This window comes from Molothrus ater, chromosome 17 (genome assembly GCF_012460135.2).
Source record: "Molothrus ater isolate BHLD 08-10-18 breed brown headed cowbird chromosome 17, BPBGC_Mater_1.1, whole genome shotgun sequence".
Classification (NCBI taxonomy): domain Eukaryota; kingdom Metazoa; phylum Chordata; class Aves; order Passeriformes; family Icteridae; genus Molothrus; species Molothrus ater.
Window position 1 is genome coordinate 11,624,795 of NC_050494.2, and position 18,850 is coordinate 11,643,644.

Here is an 18,850-nt window from a genome sequence, read left to right on the forward strand (position 1 = left end):
TTCTCCCTTCTTTTCACAATCTGAAGAAAATCTTATACTGACATTTACTTGCAGAGCTGAAAAGTTCTCAGTGTCAAGCAAGGTGTTCTGCTGCTTTTTAAAGTTTGGAAATAAAATCATGGGTTGAGGGAGAGCTGAGATTTCAGAAAAGGGGCCTGGAGCTCCAAAATAGAAATGTATTTACATTATATTTTTGTCCAATTTTATTATTTTCTGTTTCCCATTCATTTTGCATCAGCTTAGTTTCAGGAGGCTCAGAAATCTCCCTTTGCCCTGTCCATTCTCCCCAGCTGCAGTAATGAAAATGTGACTTGAAGGAGGTTTTCTTCTCAGGGAAGAAGAGAGCAAGCAGCCTTGCACTGCACAGAGCTGCTGAGCTGCAGTGGTTTGGGGTTTGTGTTGGACTACATGGTAAATTTGTCATTTTGTATCAGAATTTTACTATGCCAAGATTACAGCCCAGTCAGAAAACTGCATGTTTCCAATCTGGCTCTGTAATCTTATTTACATTTACTTGTGCTCATGAGTAATCTCTCTGAAGTCAATGGTATGAATCCAGTCATAATGAAATTATTTGTTGTTTATTTTTTCTCATCTGGTAATTATACTTTGCTATCTGATTGCTTTGTGACCCTTGAAGCAAGAGACTCAAGAATAGAAAAAAAAAACCTTCTTAGCTTCTGCCTTGGAGCCAGTTCTGAAGAAATGAAAAGTTCTGACATTGTATTCTCAAAAGCAACACACAATCTGGCAAGGAGTGTTCATATGGGGTTAGGAAGGTGGCTGATATATTTCAGATTTTTAAATATAGATGAGACTGTGTGATAAAGCTCTTTTGGACAAAAGATAAGGATCCAAAATTGTAACCAGTTGCATCTGCAGTAAGCCTGAAAGAATCTTTGTTCATGGAGTTATTACACACACAAAAATACAAGATTGATAGCAAAACCAGGCAGCTAATAGTCAAGTCTAGGAAAAAAGCAGAATAACAGTTACATTTTGTAAGTATGAAATATATAATATTTATAAGGTGTTTTACTCTAGCTACTCAAAAGCAGTAAGTCAACTTTGAAATATTTTCATCAACAGAAACAAGATCAGCATGGAGAAAAAACACTGCGAATTTTTAAGCATAGCTTTCCTTTTTGCAAAATTGCCTCTTCACATTCTGTATGAAATTTCACAGAGGATGGAGATAAAATGTATTTTCTGAGGCACAAGAAGTGCTCTGCCCTCTTCCCATCCTACTATATTATTGCAAATTTTATGTAATTTTTTTGTTTTGTGCCAGTGATCAGAAAACATGTTCTGATGTTTTCCACATTTTTCAAACTCTGACTTTGCATACTTAATTGTGCAAAGTATTTTTTCCTCAAGATATTTCAAAAACCAAGGTCCAAGCTTCATTTAAACAATTTCATAAAATTAAATTATGATTTGTATAGTCATGACATTAAATAATTATTTCTATAGTCACTTTACTCAGTGCTTTGTTCATCCATTTTAGTATAAAATGCTTGTTTCTGATTGAAGCTCTAATTAGAGGACAAAAAAAGTCCCAGGAGCATTATAACAGATTTTTTTTTGTTGTTTTTCCCTCCCATAGGGTTTGGTCAGTAATGTTTGAACAGTTCTGTGTTGGAGATTTTGTAGGGAATTTTGGGGGGTTTATTGTTTGATTTGATTTTTAATCTTTGCTATGAAGGAATTGTGAGAAGTTTGGTCAGTTCTTGTCCTGCAGACCAAGTAGTGCCTACTGTTTGTGCTATTAATCTGTGGCATTTGGAGTAGTTTATTTTTAAATGATCCTAAACTATGCAGTAGCCCAGAATACTTTATTGCAGGTGATATAGAGAATTTGGAGTGTTTTTCATTGAGTGAAAAAAAGTTCTAGAATTCTAAGAAAACATAACAAACTTGGGAAAAAAAGGGCTTTTAAATTTTAAAATGCTGCGTGCAGGGGAAAAAGTGCATCCAGATAATTTCCTAACACTTAAGATGTGACCTGTATCTCTTCCAGGTGCATGCTAAGTTTGTTCCACAGATGGATGAGACTGACACCTTTATCACATAGGCATTAATCATTACAAAGCTTTTCTTTAAAGATCTCCTAGTGGAAATGCTGATTTGTGGAATGGAAGCTATCTTTAAGTCTTCCAATTTTTGTCATTTGTCACACACCAAACTAAATATCGAGTCAGATATTTATAACCAATGCAGGTGGGCTCTGTAGCATTTTGCCCACTGAAAATAGAACATTGATGGAGATATTTTTGTCAATCCATTTAAGATCTTACAGCTGAATTAATTGCTTTGAAGGCATTGACAGTGAACCATAGAATCATGGGTCTTAGTCTGAATCAAAGTTACTGTGTCATGTGAGGGAACAGGCTGAGCTGAGCGAAATAACTCTATGGGCACATTGAAGAGGTTCTAGTGGAAATCTGGTAAAAATGAAGATGCAAGAGTACTTTTGGTAACCAGAGCTGTTCTAAACAGTCTTTGTGGCTTCGCTGGGCTGCAGAATGTCTGGTTTCTGTGCAGTCATTCTAGGGGAGGAAATGGAACCTCAAACATTGTGGTTCGGAGAATTTTTGTCTTCTTCATGGAGATTTTGTAACACATACAACAAGTGTCCTTCCTCATGTTGCTGCACAATGGAAAGGGAGCAATCCCTGATCTCCTGGTTCCCACCAGCAGAGTTTGTGCCCAGAAGCAGCCCCTGACTCGACCACCCAGCTCCAGGAGGCCTGTGGGGGAATTGCATGCTCGCATGTGCATCGAAAGCCGGGTTTCCTTTATTCAGGACAGCCATCCAATGGAAGGGCCGGTGTCCCTCTCCCGGGCTCCGGGACCGTCCCTCTCCCCGGGCTCCGGGACCGTCCCTCTCCCCGGGCTCCGGGACCGTCCCTCTTCCCGGGCTCGGGGACCGTCCCTCTTTCGGGCTCCGGGACCGTCCCTCTTCCCGGGCTCCGGGACCGTCCCTCTCCCCGGGCTCCGGGACCGTCCCTCTCCCCGGGCTCCGGGACTGTCCCTCTCCCGGGCTCCGGGACCGTCCCTCTCCCCGGGCTCCGGGACCGTCCCTCTTCCCGGGCTCCGGGACCGTCCCTCTTCCCGGGCTCCGGCCGCGGTTCGGGTCCCTCAGGGGCGGCCCCGCCCCGCGCCGCCAGGTGGCGCTGTGGGGTCGCCTTAGCCCTCAGGAGTGGCGCGGGAATGGTTTGGGATCCCAGGATGGGTTAAAGCCCTTGCGTCCCTAATAAGTAGATTTTTTAAATTTTTTTTTTAATTTTTTGCCCTTCCAGTACTGACAGATTTCCACCTTGCCCTGAGGGGGATTTTTCTTTTACTGGGCCTGCGGATGTGCCCCGTGTGTTCTGATCGCTCAGGTCCTGAGAGCTGCCAAGTTGTTTGAGGTCAGGTCACCTTTGATGGCAAAGTTATCCCGGTAAAAGTTAAACTCACACTTTAAAACTCACACTTTAAAAAGCAGTGCTGAGCTGAGATGTAAGTCCTGGTCTAAACTCTTGTAGAGTCACCCATTGATTTAATTGAGTTTGGGCAGTTCCTTAATCATGTGGCAGCTGTGGCCACAATGATCCAAGGGCTGGGGAACCTCTACGAGGAAAGGCCAAGAGAACTGGGGTTGTAAAAAGGCTGATGGGAAACCTTATCATGGTCCAGGCTAAAAACAAGATTTTTACTAGGACCCCCTTTTTACTAGTAGTCATATGGAGAAGATGAGGGTAATGGGTACAAGTGACTTCTGGGGAGATTTCAGCTGGAAAGAAGAGTATAAATTTCCACAAGGAGAACAGTCAGCCACTGAAATATTTCAAATTCTCAATTGAATTTCTATTTTCAGTCACACTTGACTTTTGCCTCAGTGCCCCTTCTTGGCCAGCAGGTCGTTTTCAGGAGACACTGGTGACTCTCTTTGGAGTTCTTCCCACAGCCACAGAGCAGCTGGAGCTGTTCTGAGGCTCTGGAGGTAATTGCTGGGTGGCAGGCAGAGTTTAACATGTTTGAACTGCCTGGAGGGATGAGCTGACTCTGAAGAATTGCAAAAGTTACAAAACTCAGTAAGCAAACAGGGCCTGGCCCCCAGCCTACGTTTCAGAGAGGTGTCATGACCCATCAGCCAGAGCAAGGACCCAGCCTGGGAATTCCTGGGTTTTACAAAAGGACAGAATTAGGAAGGCATGCATCCAGTGAGGACACCCAGAGGGGACACACTTATTGCAGAAACTTCATGTAACATCATAAAAATATGGGAAAAAAACAACTGGCTGCTTACCTGGCAACCAGGTATTCAGAAAGTGGGAACTCCTTTAATGAATAATGAATTTTGTGTGCTAAAAGCACTGCACACACATGTTACCTTTGGCCTGGGTTGCAGACATGGGGGGTCTGTTCAGACCAATACAATGCTCAAGAGGAGGGTGTGAAATCACTCCCAACTGGCAGCTTTTATTTGCCATAGAAGCTGCTCATCCAGACTTGGTGACGTGGCCACATCCATTCACTGTAGAAATCTATCCGAGTGAGAAGAATGATATTAGAGGAAAGACTTGGGCCTGAAGAAAGCAAACAGGGGGGTTTGTTATTAAAATGAAGGGAAGAGGATTTAAAAATAAATATCAGAATGCTCTGGAAACACATTTCCCAGAGCAACAAGCTTTGTAGGGCAACTCGCAGAAGCCCCTGCCCCCAGCTACTGTTTGTGTGCTGCAAACCCCATCCTCTCTGGGCAGATTTCTTACAGGTATGGATTGCCAAAGGTAAAACAGCAGGAATATTCCCAGCACTGTCATAATTTAGAGCATTTACCTACAAAGAAAACATTTTATTCAGATGTCAGAAACCTCATTATCTGAGCAGATTGGGGGGAAAAAATAAAAAGAAACCAGGCTAATAAATGTGAATATTTCATTAGTCATGAAGAATTTTTCTTAGGACTTTTTAAAGAAGAAGGTGAGGAAACATTAGGATGAGAATTTATGAGAAAAGATAATATAATTTACAAGCTTGGCCAAAAGAAGGCTGTATTAAAGATATTAAACTTGCAAGAAGGTCCTTTTCCAGACTTGCCTCACCACAAAAAAAAAAAAAAAAAAAAAAAAAAGATACATTTGCCAGATATGAGACCCAAGAATGGAGAAGAAATTGTTAAGACTTGGTTGGAATGATAGCTGACTTTTTAAATATTTATAATTACTATCCTCACAAAAGATTGAAGCACAGATTTTCAGATTTTCAAAAAAAATTGATTGAAGATAACACAATAGACACCAACTAATTTCCCCTTCCTCTCTACCACTAAAATCTGTTGAAGGATTTTTTTTTGGGTGAGGCACTCATTTCATATTCTCAAAGGAAAATAATTTTGTGGATTGTGCAATTTTTGGGTCACGGTCCAGATGTTGTGGAAAATTCTGATGAGTGTTGGATAGACATTGGTTTTGGTTGAGGTGAGGGGAGTCTCCCCAAGGCATCTCAGAGAGATTAAAAAACTCGTTGAATTCTCTAGCACTGATTCTGAATTTTCACAGCTTTAATCAGATTTCTCTGGCCAGTTGTTTTTCCTTGAATCCATATGCCAAATGTTAGCCTGCATTGAGTACATCATTCTTAAATATTCCCACAGCATAAACCAAACCTATTTTGTTTAAATGCAAATAAGTCACTGGATTTCATTACGTAACAGATTTTGCCTTGAGGTTGTGTGTAGTCTTTGAAAGTGACTGTAATGTATTCCAAACTTTTAATATTCCCGTTTAATGTTTCTTTTTGTTTTTATACTCTTTTTTGTTTGTCTGAAGTGGAAGAGATTATCTGTACTCTAACATAAGCCTCCACAATATCCCACCACACGAAGGTTATGGGACAGAGCCCTGGTTTCTCCACAAAATAAATAACTTTTGGACAAAAGGCCCCACTATGCTGTCAGCCAGAGCCTCCTTCCCTGCACTGCTGCTCAGCTGCAGTGGGTAACGTTACCTTCAGTAGCCACAGAGAAGGAGGCAGCTGCAGACACAGCCAAAAGTATCGGGATTAAAAAACTAAAAATTCTGCAGTTAGCCAACCAAATTATTTTCTTGTAGCAGTGGGAACAGCAGGTCTCTCAGAGAAGCAGGTCCCAAACTTTTGGCAAAATTAGGATTCTGAAAGCAGTTACAGAGCAGGTTCCAAGAGCAGCATGACTCAGGATCTCCATAAGGATGGAAGTTCTGTTTAAATGTGGCAGCCTCATAAAAGGACTTTTTGGTTTTGATCTCCCAGTAAGTTCACTGATAAACTCCTTGAGTGTTTGTTTAGGTCCCATCTGTAAAAATAACTTAATTGAGATGGAGTTTACAGGACAGCATTCTCTTTTCTTGTTCTATTATAATTTTCTGACCCTAATTTCCTGCTTTGTCATTTGGTTTGAATTGGACCAGTCATGAGAAAACCTTCCCCATAAGGCATAAGTTCTGTGTGTGGGAGAATTCTTTGTAGATATTTGTTCTGTGAATTGGAATAATAAACTATTATAAGACTACTATGGGTTTGGAAGCTACTTTGGCCGGTGGCAGCGAGTTTGAAACTTTTATTTCATTATTGTTCATTTTTCAGTTAATCCCACTGTGCAATTTCAGCTCATCCATTTGCTCTTTTTCCTTTGGCGAAAATTGAAAAACCAGGTGCACGTTGCACATCATGGACTCGTGTTACTGACATGGCTGGGCTTTAATTACATTCTGGAGGAGCATTTTTATAATGCACCGTGAACGGCTCAGACATGGTTTAAATAAATATATTTAGACATTATAGAACAGATTAGTCTGGGTCTTGAATCAGTGCTTCCTGTTCCTCACACAGGGACTCAGAGGTGCTGGATTCAGTACAGACATGCCTTGGTAGGGTCCACTTGGGCTGTGGCTGCTACTGTTGGCTGTACTTGCTGATATTCTGTAACATTTTCTCATGAGGGGTTGTATTTCCTTTTGTTTTGTTTTTTTTTTTCTTATTAGGGCAAGGAATTTGACATTTCCAGCACCAAGAGCATGTTCTTCCCAAATCCACAATTTGAATTTTGTTCACATTTTAGCTTTCTGAAATCCTTAGCAATGTCTTTAAAAAGTTGTTCCATTTGAAGCTTTTTTAATATTATGACTAAATGACATTTTAAATTGCCTTTGAATGCTGGTTTGACACTCTTGCACTCAAACCAGCAGTAGTTATGTTGACAATGTATGTCCACGCTTCTTGATATAAGCCGTGTTTATTGAGTGAACAGATATTGTAAACTTTAGAAGGGAAGAATCTAACTGCAGCTGCTTTTGTTGCACAGCAGGTTTTTAAGGCTACTTCAGAAGCAGTGCTGGGGAATCAGGCACTGCCTTATTTATGATGTTAATGTTGTAGGAACATGGCTTCAGGGGAGGGACTTTTCAAAGCTTCCAGCTGCTTAACAGCACAAAGAATGTGTGCTCCCAAGCTTTATCAGCTACTTTGGAAAACCCCATCATATGGATCAGCCTATCTGTAAGGATAGATACTTGCTTGGACTACATTGGGATTAAATGGATGTCTTAGTGCAGAGAGGAAAAAAAAATACAGAAAATTTCTGGAATTAAATTAAAAACATTGACTAAGATCTGCTAATATAGATGGATATCCCAAGAGGAAAATTTTTTTGGATCTGGGTGAAAATTGCTTGGCAAACTCAGTAATCGTGGTTATTGAACTGTGAGTTTTCCGATTCTGATCTGAAGCCCAGCGAAATAGAAGGGACTTTGACTCGGCAGAGTGAAATGCTTGGAGTCGATTCTGAGAGCCTTCCTTTCACTGAATAACTCAAGGAGTCTCAATGAAGTCTGTAAAATTAGTCATTTGATGCCTCTAGTGATGCACTAATGAAAAACATCCTGACAAAGTTAACTCAGTTTTGTTCTCTGTGGTGCCAAGGAATAAGACAAGAGGCAACGGGCAGAAAGTGATGCCCAGGAAGTTCCACCTGAACATGAGGAAGAATTTCTGTCTTGTGCAGGTGACTGAGCACTGCCATGCCCAGAGAGGGCTTGGATATGATCTTCTGGAGGGAATTTTCTGTGTCTGTTCCTGCAAAATTATTCAAAGCCAGTCAAAATATTTCAGAACCAACTATTGGAAAATATATTCCATTTTGCATTCATCAACACATGAGCACTTTTCCCAGTGCCTGTGTTTGTTAGTGATTGTCAGTAAAATAATCTGAAATCAGATTCTAAGTATGAAAGAGCAAGACCTTGTCAGGCATTGGAAAAATAGCCAAAAAAAAATTCAAGAGTCTTGTAAAATTGTTATGTAAATTGGTACTTTTCCATCATTACACTACATTACAGCTAATCTTCTGTAAGTGTTCGTGCTTATTGCTTTTTTAATTAATGCCCTTCTAAGTTCTCAGTTAGGCTTTGTCTTCTGGTTTTAGGAGGGGCAGGTATTGTTAATAAACACAGATGGTCTTGGTTTATTTCCAAAGTTAAAACTATTAACTAAGTGTTGGCAGCTGCATTTACCATTTTATATATATTTAAATCCATTTTATGGTAAGAATTGGTAAGATATAAGGGTGGGAGGTGCATCAGTAGCTTGTAACCTCATCAACCTTTTGGAGTTCAGTGGCAAGCAAGGCCTGGAAAGAACATTCTGACAAGAGCAAAGGGATTCTCCTGTTGAGAGATTCCCCTGAGAATGATGGCTTGGAATTGATACAATGCCAATACAAGTGTGGAAAGTCTTATTTATTTGATTTTCCATAAAACTGCATTTCGTGGCCCCTGCAGACAGGCTGTGCAGGGCAGGCTCTGCTGGAAGAGCAGCTCCAAATGTTTGTTCTGCTCGAGGGATTTGAATTGCCAGACTAGTGGGGATTCCACTCTACCCCCTGACCAACACTGGTCAGCAGTGTGGCAATTCCTATACAAATTGCCTCCTGACCCTGCTGCTGGAGTTCTTTGGGGTGCCCCATTTAGGCCTCCAGCCCTCCCTTTCCGAGGTGCAGCGTTCCCAGCCCGCTCATTCCCATCCGAGCCCTCAGGCACTAAACCTCTGCTCACTGCCATCCCCAGCCACAGGTCAGGTCAACACCTGCAGCATCAGAGGCCACATCTTGGTTTTTAAAACAACATATTGAAAATTAAACACTTCAGAGAAAGCAATATTTAAAAGCACCATCAGCCTGGTGTGTCTCTATGTCCACCTTTCTGGTGTCAGAGTTGTCCCTGTGTAAATTTGCAGTCCTGGGCTATGTCAGGTGTTTTGAACAAAGTTAAATCACTCCTTCAACTCTCCTGATTGGGGGTGAAATACTGAAAGACTCGACTCCTCTTTTGTTGTTATCACCATGCTTTAAATATCTCGAATTTCTTTGTTTCCTCAAGAAGCCTTTCTTTGCCTATCATTCTTGGAAACTTCCTGAGGGGAGATATGTAGGAGGCTCTAAGGCCGTCCTATGCCCTCCAATTTAATTTATTTTATGCAGATATCAGGAAGGTACTTCTTTATTCAAGATGCTAGTACATTTGTATGTTTAAAACAATTTTAAAAGGGAGAGGTAATGTGCTAGTAAAAAATCAATACTCCACATTGCTAGTTTATTTGAAATTGTGTGAGGTTTATCTTTCTGTGGTACAATTTTTCAATTAATGTCTTCCAATATTTAGGAATGAAGAGACAATGTGACCTGTTGATTGGTTCTGAAATTCTCTTGATAATTTACAGCCTCATTAATAATTATTTCTGTTTACTTTGAAGCTTGTTATGAACACTGTTCCTTCCATTACCCATTTTTTAAAGTTGCATTTATTTTTAAGTGGTTCTTTGCTTTGCAGCAGACATGTTAACAGAGCTGTTCATAAGTGCCCTTTATTATGCTTTTGAAAATTTATGTGAATGCTGAAGTGAGTTAATATATTTGATGATTCCTCCTAATTTAAAAAAAGGCTGCATGGTATAAGAACAAAATACCAGAACTGTATTTTGTTAAATACAGAAGTTTTGCTTTAAAGAACCTGTTAAGTGCTCATCACTTTATGATCTTCTTTTTTCCTGAAAAGTAAATGATGATGCTTCTGAAATTAACCTCCAACCTCTAAAGCCAACCTCCCAGTGGCTTTAGAGAAGAATAAATTCACAAATATCTCCTTCAGCAGATTGCATTTATCAGTTTTTCCATCTCTTTTCAAGATGAAAGGTGAAACAGTCTGACTTGACACAAAGAAATAAGTCCTATCTTCTCTTTGAATTGTTTGCCAAGGAAATAATGGGCTTATGGGGTTTACCTGTGCTATCCTGGGTTTTGCTGAGAACAGCAGCTTTCCATGAAGTTCACAGAAATATTTAAAATTTAGACACATCTTGGTGTTGCAGGAAGGGAAAGGATTTTTGTTTGAACAAACTAATTCTGAAATGTGTTCTGCAAACACATCCTTAAGATGCACAGCAAACACTGCCCCATTATTCCAGGTGTCCCATCAGGACTTGTGTTTGGTCCCCCCACTGTCACACGAGTCACCCTGCAGCTGATGTGAGCCAGGAGTGCAAACAAAGACCCTTTTAATCACAGCAATTCTAATTAGTTCTTCAGTTTCCCATCAAATCTTCTACAACAGGTAGATTTAGCACTGACTGGCTCATTCCTAAACCATCTGACTTCTTGTAGAAGACTACTGAGATGTCTCTAAAGTTCTGGCGTTGTAAATGCTCCTCATTTAGGCTGCTCCATGATTAACAAGCCTATTGTGATTAGCCAAAGTCTGAAACCTTTGTTCCTTTTCCATTCATGAATGGAAAGGCTTCGTACAACACATGGGTATCTTCACATTCCCTAATCCGTGTGAGAAATCCTGTGACTCAAAAGCTGTTTGTAAACTTGGGGGTGTGAGAACCATTCTGACATATGGTGGCCACATTCCGTTTTTAGACCCAGAAGGAGCAGAATGCAGAGTGAAGCTGTACCAGAAAGAGTATTTCTCACAGCATCATTGGGATTCTGTTGTCTTCATCCTCCTAAGATTCATCTTCCTTGCTCACTTTCATATGGACATCAAGTTCATCAGAAGAAAACCTTGAAACAATATTTGGCATGAGTAACATTTGCTGTAATTCAAGGCTATTCAAGTAGCCAAGAGAGAAAGCAATTACTGTCTTTCTTTTTGCACTTTAAACACAGCTGACAACTGTTGCCTTGCGTGTCCTCCCCCATTGTCTGTTCTTTACATTAAACCAGCTCTTCTCTGCCTGCAGAAGTGTTTGAAATAATTGTGTAGACAATCCCTTTTTAAAGCAAGTATGCACATATTCATGCAAGCACAGCAAAGGGGAGAGAGCAGTATTAAGTAAATTTAAATTAATTGAAGGTCAGTCTAATTTTTATTTGATTGAAAGAGCAGACTAGCATGGGAGTATTGCACAATAAATCTAAAAAATTCTGCATAAGGAATGGAAAAATGGGGAAAGCCATGGGCAGAAAACCTTCATATTTTGACTCTGCTCTCACAAGCATATTTGCATGATGTTTCACCATCTTTATTGTTCTTCTGGGCTCTTTCTTTATTTGCTGAGGATTCTTTTTAGACAGGGTACAGCTGAAAAGGAGGGATTATTTCACACATGTTTCAAGCAATACTGTTCCTCAAGCCTATCAATGCTCTTGCTGCTGCTCTGGTGCCAGTGTAGAGCTGTGTGTCCCAGGTTCAGTTTGTGGCCAGGCACCATCCCAGCCTCTGCACTGTAGTTATGCCAACGTGCCCAGTTATTTCCCACCTTATGAGATGGCAGCAACAAAAAGAACTGCAGAAATCCATTCTATCCCTTCTTCCCTTTCATATCCCTAGGGAAAAATCCACCCCCTTTTGGGGAAGTAGGATTTGTGGTTAAGAGAAGACTGATGGTTCATTTTGGCACATTTTGATCAAAGCACTTATAAAGTTCTTTTATTGCTTTGATGCACCTTGTTCTGAGTTAAAGGTGTTCATGCAGATAAGCCCCAGGCATGAAGGATTTGGCCCTACTGAGGATCTCAGTGAACAATGGGTAAAGCCAGGAAAGATTATGGTTTTTTTCACTAAGTTTTGAATTAAGTCTCAGTGGAAACTTATGTTCTGGGCATCCCTACTCTTGTGAATTTTGCTGCTCCTTCCTTTCTATCAATGGAGCCAAATGCTCTCTGCCCAGAGAAAGCTGCCAAGGGGCCAAGAAGGTGGTTGTAACCTGTATCCACTTGTGAGATCGTGTTTTGGGGCTTGAGAGGGAGCCAAGCTTGAGAAAGATAATTCTGAACTCATACAGAGTGCCAGGTACTGCTCAGAGCCCTGAGGCAGAGCCTGAGAGCTCCGGGTTTGTCCAGCCTGGGGCAGAGGCTGCAGGGACTGTCCAGTGGCCTCATGCCTGGCCATGCAGGCAGTGGGCTGGGCTGGCTCTTGGGGGCCCATCAGTGACCAGTGACAGACAGGCTGCAGCAGGGAAAATTCTTCCAGGTGAGCATGGTCAGTCACAGCACTTAGAGCCTGAGAGGAGCTGTGGAAATTTTCAACATTTAACAGGGCAAGGTCCTGAGCAACCTGATCACAACTTGAAATTTTCTTTAGCTTTGAAGATAGCTCTGATATTGAACCAGATGATTTTCAAAGGTTTCCTCTAAAATATTCGTCATTTTTTAGTTCTAACGTGATACAGCATATTTAGAAAGATTTTTTTTTTCCTTTTACTTGTCTGGTTCACCATGTGGGCCCAGAAATGGCTGTTTAAGCACTGGTGTAGGGACAGTAATTGTGGCATGAAAAAAAAAATGAAAAGAGAAGAAAGCAGCAGCCAAAGGAATTCTCCTGGATAGGTTTGGGTGCTGGACTCATAGAAAGTGGGGGTGTCACCCCTGGCACTCCTGGCATTTGTCCTTAACTTCTGCTTTGTGCCAAGAGCACCACCACAGCACTAAGAGTGTGTGGATCACTCTCCTCATGGGCACCATACAGGAGCAGGGCATCAGACCAAGCTCATGCTCTGCAGCACTAATTGCTTAAATCTGCCAGGGACTGGCAGCTCTGCATGGGAAGTCAGGAATGGTGTCATAGACCTGGGCCATGTAAAAAGATCAGGGTCTATCAACATCAAAACTCCACATCCCAGCTTTGCTACAAAAAAATATCAAAATCTTAATCCTGGCTTCTGATAAATGTTTCCTTGTCATGGTTCTATCCATTACACCAGTCCTTACATCTTAATTTAAGCCCAGCAATGTGTAATCCTATAGCTCTGTATTTAAAAGACAGAAAGAGAAAAAATACTGCACTAATCACATTGGAGAAGGGAAGGAACCACATATGGAATGCACATGGAGGTAACTATGTGGGGAGGCATATTAAGAATCCTGCAGAAATAAGGAAATAACTGAAAAAAATGTTGTAAATACTAAAAGCTAGGAATTCTCAATATAAATCTTATTTATTTTTTTAAAGGCAATAAATCAAGGGTGTATGTTCAATTTTCAGGTCGTTCTTGGACCTTAATAAGCTGGGGTTCAAAGCAGGACATATGGAGTCTTCTTGTATGTAATAATAGGACTCACTAAAAAGCCTACACAGTGACTGAAATCATAATTTCTGAACTGTTCTATTCCAGATGTCTTTACTGGTAGGCCTGTAAGCACAAACCAGTACTGGGATGTTGTCTGCCTGTGCTTTTGTCTGCTACAGGAACAAATGTTTGCATCTGGACTAAGTCTGCTCCACTGCTGTACCTCAGGGAGGAAAGCAGGATTTCTTCTGGCCTTACTATAAAAAAATACTTTTTTCCTTAATTGAAGCAGTTTATAGTAATTTAAAAGTGTATGATGAGCACTTTTTTCCTTCTTCCTTTTCCCTATTTTTCTCATCGCTCTCATCTTCACCATTAAAGAAAGGCCAAAAAGAGAGTGGCTCAGAAGAGCAGATGAAGTGGCTGTTTCCTGAGGGTTTTTTTCTATTTTGAAAAAACCCAAACCCTCAGAGTACTGGCAGTGTGAGGCCTGGGAGCATTGCACTTTTGAGTGGAAAAGCTGCTTTGCTGCACTAGAACAAAACAGTTGTGGACTTGCTGTGATCCGTGACTTTGGGGGTCGGTGCTGTCCCTAGATTTAGTTCTGTCAGGTGTGATGATTGCAGGAATTCAGCCAGGAATTCTGTAATTGGCAGAATAATGACTGGAAAATGCAGCTAAAGGGTTATTTCAATTCATGTGCTGTCAAAGGTAGATAATTCCTCATTCCTCCCCCAAAGCAGACAGGAAGAGGATGAGTAGGTGGGAACAGGAATGACAAAGCTGGAGCGTGATGAGTGTGTGTTCTCCTCTGTTAAACTTTGCTTGCAGTCTGTCCCCCACACAACTGACACAGCAGCTGAAGTCTCTGCTGCTTCCAGAGGGCCCAGGGAAGGTTGGGTGGCAGAAGGAGGAGGGAATGGCACCACCAAGCTGCAGGATCCAAGCAGGAATTTGCTCTTGGCTGTTGTAGTTTTGTTTCCGGTAATTCATGCTCCGGGCTGCTGGTTGGGCCCATCCCTCCGTGTGTCTTTCCTGCTCCACTCTCTTGTTTATTGGATACTAAACATCAAAGATTTTCTCAGAATATGTGTGTGTGTGTGTGTGTTGGGAACAGCCTGGATGCTCTTGTTACGTGATTGCAAATGGGATGATGTGCCCTTTTCCCCTTTCCCATTTCCATGTTAGTAACTAAGCCAACACTTTTTTGTTTGGTTTGGTTGGGGTTTTTTTAACATGAAGCTAGAATAGAAATGCTGGCTTCCTTTCACATTCCTAAAAAAACCCCAAACTTGTATATAACAATACTATATAAAAACTGAATTTTTATTCTTTTAGGTTCCTAGATAGAAAAAGAGGAGGAAACTGAAGGTTTGGGCTTTGGTAATCCATTTTTTGGGAAATTCATAATTTGCAGTCCTTGCCAGGTTTTGGGGGTTTTTCTCTGTTATCCTAATAATAATAATAAATGCATTTCTACTTTGCCTGGTAATTCCCAAGTCTGGACTGAAACTGAACATAAATTTTGGTACTCAGATGTGTAAGGGGGTGCAAGCAATTTCAGCTGCTTAATTTCAGTTGTATTTTTCCAGAAAGGTCATCTCAGTCCTACTGAATGTCAGAGGTATATTTGTTTTATCAAGAGTGCTTATAAATGCAGATCCTCCCTTCCAGTTGAGGTTGCTCCGGAAATTAATTAATTAGTGATGTCTAAATCTTACTGTGTTCAGTGAAAACACTGCAAGGTTCTGTGTCTGGTCTTAGAAATTATGTTATTTAAGATTTAGGGAGCTACTTATGGTAGATATGGGAGATACTGTTTTCTGGAGTGGGAAAGATTCTTTCATGGAAATCACTAATAAGGTAAAAATGCCTGAACCACATGAATAAAAGTTACTGATGGCACTGAGCCAGGATAAATTCCTGCTTTGCTCAGGTTTGCTCCTCCTGCTGAGCTCCCGTGTAACCCCATCCCTGTGGAAGTGCTGTCAGTACAGAACCCACCAGCTCCATGCCTCAGGGACATTTGCAGGCATTAAATTCTGCTCTGGAAGCTAACAGAGCTCCTCAGGACAGCCACTTCCCCTTGTCCCTGCTTCTGCAGATGAGTAATGACAGGGTTATTGTTTATTCTTCTGAACATGCACTTCTCCAGAGCAGCGTTTTTCCCATGCCTTGAAGCGTTTGTGGGTCTGTCCCAACTGCATTCAAGAGAGGCTGGATTCAGACACAGTATTGCAAGCTGAACTTGAATTCTGCAAGATATTACATAATAAACACCCCCCAAAAAATTGGATCAAATCTGATCCCCAGAATGCTGCAATTGCCTCAGAGATAGAACAGTTTTGTGGGGAAAGGGGCTGGTTTCCAGTGGGTGAACCTGGGGAAAGCTTTGCCTATTTCACAGCCTCTGTTGTTGGTGAAATAGAAGTGGTGACACTGATTTCTGTGCGTTGCTTTGAGAGCTGTGGATAAACTCTGGGATGTAAGAGTGAGATAATCCTGTCCTCCCAGGCTGTACAGTAGAATCTCTGCAGTTCCCAAGGGAGCTAAATAGGTTCATTCCTGGCAGCATTTCAAAAGCAAACAGCCATTTCTGCTTTCCTCTGTGTATCTTTGTCTGCTAAAAACTGTATTTACGTACTGGAGGAGTGCCATTGTTTCCAATAGATGTTATGACTAGCACTGAGTATTCTGAGGGTGAGGTGTGCTACAAAAACAACTGAGTGAAGCTTTAAGGGCTGGACACACCATACTGAACACGATTGCCCTTAATAGAACAATGAAATGCAGTCGTTACTTTTGTCCTGTTCTACAGAATAAAAGTACAGATGAAAAAGGTAATTTGGGTATTTAACATCCCTGCCCGGTTTTTCAAATTTCCACTTAAAACTTCAAGAATTACAAAAGTTGGATTTAAAAAAAAAAAAAAAGGTCACAAAAGGCAACACAGCCAGAAACTTCAGTGTTCCAAAGATTTTTATAAAAACCATTTATTACTAGACAGCTACAGACCATGACGTGCCTGTCAGGTATTGTAGTTCAAATCTAACTGATTTTGCATTGTCTTCAGTGATTTCGGGGGGTGGTTTTGCATGCAAAAGCTGTAGCAGAAGGTGTGAAGTGGTATGTAACAGTGTGTGAAAGTAACTTACACAAGCATTTGGATAGTTGTGCAGATATTCTTGGACCAACCTCTAAATCAGTTAAGTCCAGATCATTCATGAATCACAAATCATTCCCATATGAGGACTTCTTCCCAAGAGCGATAAATAAATCTCCATAATCAAACCCAGGACTGCCACCTGCCTGCAGTGGTGCTGTCAGAGGAAAAGGACAAAGGAGAACAGAAATGAAATTTTATTCACATGAATTGTTCTTTCAGATGAAATACTCTGGGACAGCAAAAACTCCCTGCAATATTTGTGCTGCTGCTGCAGCATAGAGGGATTTTTGATGTCAGTGAGGAGTCAAGTCTCCCATGGGACTTCATTTCATCCTGGGTGGGGGGGTCTTTGCCTGCCTTCCAAGAGGGAAAATTCCAGAGTGTAGATGTTTTACCTGTGGGAAGGTAGAGTGTGAAAATGCCAAGACATGGATGGTCAAACAGTGACAGAGGCCTTTTGTATTTATGGGCAGTGACAAGAGTGAAGTCTCTGGCTGCTTCAAGAGAACTTCAGGAAAAAACCCCAAGCTTGGATACTTTTGGCAGTGCATCTCAACCATAAAATTCTTCCTTTACATCGACTGAGCTGCCATTTTCTATGAAATTGTAACAGAAATGAATTTATTTTATTTTACTTTTGAGGTGTAATTACTATTTTTAGGAGGGAAGGCCTGCATAGAAAGCTGTTTAGTTAGGTAACATGTTACATTTTTATTTTAGTCTGGCACATTTCTGAAATTCCAGGCATTGTTGGCTTCCTGTAGAAAGCAAACTTCTGCCTTTTAGAAAATGCTGTGAGTGTTTGAACTTTTCAAACTTTCTTCTGCTTATGGCCACTTTTGACAGATGTCTGGCTGAGTTAATAGTCTTAGATATCCTTGAATGCCTGGTTCAGTATAAGCAGATCATCAGGCAACAGAAAGTTCCTTTACAGGTTTGCCCAAAATCACCCATCCACCAATGTTTTTGCCAGCCTCCCTGTTTCTACCAAAATCCGCTGAATAATCAGGATTTTCACGGGGGGGGGGGGGGGGGGAAGGAAAGAATTGTGTCAATATGTGAGGAATTAACAGAATAAACATTATTTTAATAAAAGGGTCATTTAAAAGTATACAGATGCAGGTCAGACTCCTTTAAACCTGTTTTCAAAGAATGAATGGCTCAGTGTTCCTATGGCTGTAATACATAAACTTTGACTGATGTCACATAGTATTTCCTCTCCTTAATTACCTAAAAGGCAGGTTTTTATTAATGTTATGGCTTGACTTTGAGCAAGGTCTCTCTGTACAGAAGAGGCACAATACAGCAATGGACAGCAGAACTGGATTTGTCTGTGTAGTTTCTAGAAGAATGTTTTGTATTTGAGAAACTGGAACAATGACTCAATTCCAATACCATTAACATGATTCTGGTAGCAGAAAATGGGAATTATGTCTTTCTAATGGGTCTATGTCAAAACCAGCTGGTTATTTAAAAGCACATTTCAAGTGCTAAGAGTATATCAAGTGATCGTATTCCTTGTTAATCATGAGGGATTGAGCTGATATGCATGAGTTTGACAGAAAAAGGAAAAATTTCTAGAATTTTTCAAGAAATCAATGTTGTAGTGTTTTGTACAACACTAAATGTTTCTGAGGCTTTAAAGTGAAAATTGTAGTTGATAAACGTCTTACGACTGTTTTCCAGAAGTGAGATCTGCAGACAATGGAATCTGCAGTAGGGGAAGCAGATGAAGCACAAAAACTGGCATGAAAACTACTCACTGTTTACAAACAAAGGAACACTTGAAAAATAGGAGTTGACAACTTAGGAACGTTCTGGATGGCTGAAGTTCCAGTTCAGACTGTTAGACGACCCTGTTATAAAAGTGCTGCTTAAAAAAAGTCATACCTTATTCAGGCCAGTTGAGGAAAGAAACATTTATCAAGAATGCTGGCAGTTGTGCAAAAAATGGGGAAAAAAGGAGTTGTTGAAAGATTGTTCTGAAGCTCCTCTTGCTGCAGCAGAGGTGACAGATGCTGGAAGATTCTTACTTCAGACACTGTAGCTGTGCCATGATCTTTCTTTACCAGCATTTCTTGAAAATTAGGAAAGAGGAGTTTTGAACTCATTTTCTTCCAATAAGCAGTGTTTGTTTTGAAATTGGTGTTT